The following is a 6,000-nucleotide window of genomic DNA, read 5'->3' as shown; positions in this document are numbered from 1 at the left end:
AAAAAAAAAAAAAAATTAGTCTATCAAGAGCTAGAAGAAAATACATAGTATAAAACACCAACATTTTAGAAAGAGAACATTCTAAGCTAAAACAGCGAGATAAATCACAAAATAAAGCTGTTTCAATTACAAGTAAACTGATTTAACTACAAATACAAACTATTCAAAAGAATTAAAATTGGAAGGCAAACAGCAAACTAGGAAAACTATTTATAGCAAGTATTATACAAAAAGGGCTAATATCCCACTCATCAAGGTGAAAGAACTGTAATTTTCTATTGAACACAAGTCAGTGAGATCATTTTTCATATCACACTAATCACCACCACCTTGAGAAGCTATAGATGTCTCTTGGATATTTCTAAGTTAAAGATGTAGAAGAGAAAGGGGTTAAGTAAGGAGAGCAAACATTTTGGGCATAGCCAGGAGAATTTGTGAATTGGCACAATTTACTTTCACCCCAAACTCACCCATTCTGTACAACACGGGGGATCAGAAAATACTGCTAATGCTAATGCATGTATATTTTCATGATATAAAGTCAATACGACATGGCCAGATTTGCACATTTCCAAATAATGATTAATTCTTCCAGCATGTGCAAACTCTTGCTTCCAAATACTTTCAGAAAGAAACTTCTAATCTTTAATTTAGGGGTATGAGTATAGTGGTTTTGATGTTTGACATTCAATAATTCACTTGTTGTGTTAAAAAAAAATTGCAAGTCATATTAAATAATAACAGAACAAAACAAAACATTATTTCAACCATTATTCCCCAAATCTAACAATAAGAAAACAGCAAAGGGAATGCATAAGTAATTCTTAAAATAAGAATTTCATATGGAAAGTCTTGAAAACTCAAAGAATCTCAGGTACATTATTAATTTTTTCAGCTCAGCTTTTACTTAGTGATCTTACTAGCCAAGACCCAAACTTGTATAATTGAGTATCCACACTTTGCACAGACACAGAGTAATTTTTAAAAGCTTTGACTTTGCATGATCTCATAGACTGGTTTTCTCAATGGCTCTCTAGGTTGGATACTAAATATTAAGAGATCATATATTTGTTTTCAACAGTTCCAAAACATTTATCCTCAGCTATCCTCTTTTAACTTTGATTAATGCTAACTACTATCTGACTACTTAGTGCACCAGGTGGCTGATGGAGTAACTTTTTACAGTCTTTCAGAGGGAGATGGAGTAAGAAGAGAAAGAGAGTTAAAAGACACTTGGAAATTTTGACTAACAGCTTTGGTCACAAAGTTTTAGGAAGTTCAGCCAAGTCTTCTCAACCCCCTTCTTTACATAAAATTTCTTGTTCATAGCCACTCAAATGGTCAAACACTCAGAAAGCCAAGAAGAAAAGTAAGTAGGAAACACATTTCAATGTGCTGATATTAATATACAAAATCATAACTTCAATCATCTTACCATAATTCCAGAGAACAGTATACAATAGTGTGATCTTATTTACATATAACAAATAGGGAAATGGCCTTTCTAAAACCCGGTTATTCAAGCACAGCTAATATGAGGGCAGAGTACCATGTGTCAGCGTCAGAGAGGGAAATGGTTCTGAAGTCAAGAGCATCTGAATCAGCCTCCAAATGTCAGATTGAAAAAATGAAAGAAAACGATTGTTATCTTTCAGGGACTGAAGTGGGAGCTGAAGTGCTCTCCCTCAATTAGGCAAAGTGGGGTACAGCTGATTAACCTGAATGTTACCTTGGTAACCCAAGAATTACACTGTAAATGAAATATGTTCAATGATGGGTACCTTTAATCAGACAAGAGTCACATGAGCATTTTGAGCAAGAGAGTCATAAATCTTAGGTTTCTAGCACTTTAATCATTCATGAAATAGCAGTCTTTTTGACAAAAGGCAAGCATGGCCACTAGTTATTAAATACGTAGTAACAGAACATGGGCTTTAGTGTAACCATGAAACGCCCAAGGCTTTGACTCCGGGCTTGACAACTGTAAAACAGTGCCTGTGGAATAGAGGTATTAACATATTGACTGACATATATAAAGCAGAGATTATTAAAATATCTTGTGATTTTTCACAAAAGGCTATGTTATTACAATATATCAAAAAAAGTACTGCTTTGCTTTTAAAAAATCCTCCATACAAAGGAATAAACAATGCTGACTTTTTTCATTGACATTCTTTTTCTTTATATTATCCATCCCTTAAAGAGGTTCCATAGAACAGATAAAATATAAAACCTGCTGTGTGTATGTGTGTTACAGTTTTTCCTCTATAACTAAGCCAGTATGATATAAAAATAATAGTAATAATTAGGTCCTGGGCCCCATTCCTTTTGTGTACTTCTATTGAATTCTGAAAGCCTCTCTTGGCCTTTCTGGGAGCTGGGAGCACAGATAAACATTTGAAAACTAAATGAAGCTTTTAAAGTGCTGAAAACTGCCTCCAGGACATGCTTGTGACCATCATCTTGAACTCGAGTCTAAAGAGTAAAGTCCTACGGCCATACTTAGAGCTTTAAAGACACATTTTAAAATTGATGGTGTCTTTTAAAACCTGTGATCAGGTGTGGAGGAAGAGGTCAGTCATTCATTCCTCTTTGTGGCTATATCTTTGCCAAGGGACACTTCTTCCAAAGATCTCAGTGCCTTTAGTTCTGCTAGATGGAGAAAGATATGCAGACAGACAGACAGATGCACAGACTTATACCACAATTCTCTCCTCCCTTTAGAATTTTTATCTTACTTAACTCTGAATCCCACGTCACCCTAGGAAAGTCTTTCTCAAAGTGTATTGTAGAAAATATTCTGTGAGACATTTATAGGATATCTTCATCAAGAGGGTTCAAGACCAAATGAAATACTGGGTTAAACAAAATTTAGCATGTTTCTTTACTAACGACTTTGTGGAGCCTTTTGTGTTAAAATTCATTAGCTTTCTTCCACACACTGGGTATACAGTGGGGAATAAAACAGCCATGGTCCCTGTCACCAGGGAGGAGCATTCCAGACAGCCCACTCGGATGTGTAAGTTAAAATGTCATCTCACATTTCATTTGGCACTTTGTTTGCCAAGGCCCTTTGATATCCTTTGTACAATAGCTGTGGGATGTAGTGGCTATTAATATCTCCAGTTACATACACAAATTAACTTATGTTTTTTATCTTGATTAATGCCATCACCTTTTCAGGAATACAGGCTTGAAAACTGACAATCCTAGTCTCTCTCTCTCACCCTCGAAGCCAACTGTTACCAAATTCTCATAATCTTTGTGCCACATCCATACTTACGCCCGAGTCCTAATTTATACTCTTAATTCTTCTCATTCAAACCAGTAATACCACCTCTCAATTAGTCCCTCTTTTGCAAGAACCCCACATCCTCCAAACACACACACACACACACACACACACACACACATATACTTCCGCCCTGGTACATAGCAATACAAGCTATCCCATACATTGCTCCCAGAGTTTTCTTAGCTGCTTCTTCCTTTGGTATGCAAAGACCTCCATGATTTGACTCCAAAATTAAAGTATACAAACTTATCTCACAACAGTCTTCTCTTCCCCTCCCCTGGCTTTTACCCACTAAGTTCCAGCAACATCAGTCTACTTAAGTGTAAACTTGCCAGGAAGAGCTTTTGTCCCATGCACGCCAAATAAAATGTCATCCGTTTTTCCAGTTTAAATCTCACAACCTCATGAAGTCTCCTCTGCCTCTCATGTTCAGAACTGCCTTTTGTTCCTGTGCTCCTGTAGCACTTCATTTGTGTTTCTAGCACAGTACTTGTCACAGTCAACCCTGTATTCAAAGCTTTTTATGTTTTTGTCAGTCTTACCTCCTACCTTGTGAGACTCTGAAAACCAGAGACTGAACCTTTTTATATCACCACCTGGTACCGGCCACATAGAAGGCGCTCATTATATATTTGTTGAATGGACTTGAAACAAATTAGATGAGAATGACTTTGATTCCATAACAGGGTATAAGCAGTCATCATTATGAAAACAGCTTCCACCTCTGGTCAATAGGCTGACCAGAGGTGCCCAACTAGACATATACAGATAAATTCAAGGGAATAGTAAGATATTTCAGATGCGCTAAAAAATAAAATAAAATCACTTCTTAAAGAGGTAATGTGCCAATTTCAGCTGGAATTGATGTTTTCAGTGACCAGGTATTCCTCAGAAAACAATGAAGTAATATATTGGCAGTCAATTGAAACATAATCACTTTTTAACCACTTACATTTACAATGATATATTGTATTACAGGGTCATTGTTTCTGTTTTAATCACCTCTGAGTTGAGATAGTCCATATGGTCCTTCCCTTTTGGAAGATTCTACACGTACATTGAGGCAGAGGTAGCTAATTTTCCCTAATATTCACTCTCCTCTTCTTTTTGTTAATAAAAGTTCTCTCTGGAGTCTCAGCTAGGCATATAATTGCCCAGCTAGGGACTATCTTTTCCAGTATTTGAATAAAACACCTGTGACCTTGGTGTTTATTCTGGCCAATAAGATTTAGGCAAAAGTGATTTGTGCAACTTCCAGGTTGTGACCTTAATGGAAACTGCTTACAGTCTATGTCTACTTTTCCACTCCTTGTGGGATGAAACCTTGGTATGATGGCAGCCATTGAGATGAGGTCAACACCTTTGAGGACAGAGACACAGCATGATAGAAAGGATCCAGACATCTGGATCAGCTCATAGAACTAAGCTACCCTACTGGCCTGGAACAGAGACTAGCTTAGGCTTTCATATAAGAGGGAAATGATTTTACTATTTTGTTTAAGCATGAATTGTTTCAGTTGCTAATAAAGCAGCCTAACCAACATCTGACCTAACAAATTCCCTTAGGTCCTTTAAGGTCCATAGCACCTTAAAAACCCTACCCCCTCAAAAGTCACATCTGGCACCTGGAAGTGTACGGCATGAACACACTAATATAAGTTTATTTACCAGATTATTAGTTCATTTTCCCCAAAATAGAAAACAGAGCCCAAGAAAAATGAGCACAGACAGTTATGTTTTGGTTTAGGAAAAGTCAAAAGAATGAGGTTATACTATAGGCCTCTCTGTATGACACTGTTCGCTCAAAGAAAGCCCATGGAAGAAAAGAAAGCAGCAGCAGGGATGGAAAAGTTGGAGGCAAAGTTGGAGGCAAAGTGACCTATTCCAGAGGTTTATCAAACAGGTGACCATGTTGTTGTTCATTATACTGAGAGCTCCTTGAGGAAAGGGGCACTTCTTTTTCCCTAAATCTTATGGTACATTAAAGGCACACAATAAATGTTTTTCAAATAGAATAGATAAATGAATAACCAGCTAACATAACTGATCGGTTTTCTGTTTAAATACCTAATTGCCCATTAATCACTCATCCATCATAATTATTCTAATAGGAGCTTTAAAAAACTATTAAACAATTTTGAATTTGCTACAACTGAGTAGCAATGAAATCCTCAAGTGTCTACCTGACAGAGTGATATCAGGAAGCGACAGGGAGCAGCCAGAAAGGCAGGTAGCAGATGCCAAAATTAGGAGGCACTTTACACTCATCCCGATGAAGAACTGTAAAAAGAGTGATGGATTGCTGCACAAAGAGAAACCTTTAACTAGGTTTTGCTCAGCGTGGCATCAAGTAAGTAGTATCGGCTGCATTCAGCAAAGTAAAAGCGTCTGTATGCTGAGATGTCAGCTTGTAAAAGTGTCAGTCTCCAAAATAAATCAAGTAGCAAATGAAAAACATATAAATAACTATACTTGATGCTAACAACACTGAGTAAAGAAAAAAGCCATTTTAAAGGAATTTTCCTTGTTAACCACACAGCAAGTTGGGCTTAGCAGGAGGGTTTTCTAGGTTAGCACATGAAGTTTTCTGGTTTAATATAAAGTAGATGGTGGTTTCAGGGGCTGGCGGAAAGGGTACTGATAGGAGAGGTCAAAATCTGGGGCTTTGCCTTAACTCTTTTTTAATGACACAACCTGTGTCCCTC

Source organism: Mandrillus leucophaeus, unplaced genomic scaffold, assembly GCF_000951045.1.
Source record: "Mandrillus leucophaeus isolate KB7577 unplaced genomic scaffold, Mleu.le_1.0 Scaffold492, whole genome shotgun sequence".
NCBI lineage: Eukaryota > Metazoa > Chordata > Mammalia > Primates > Cercopithecidae > Mandrillus > Mandrillus leucophaeus.
This window is presented reverse-complemented; position numbering follows the sequence as displayed.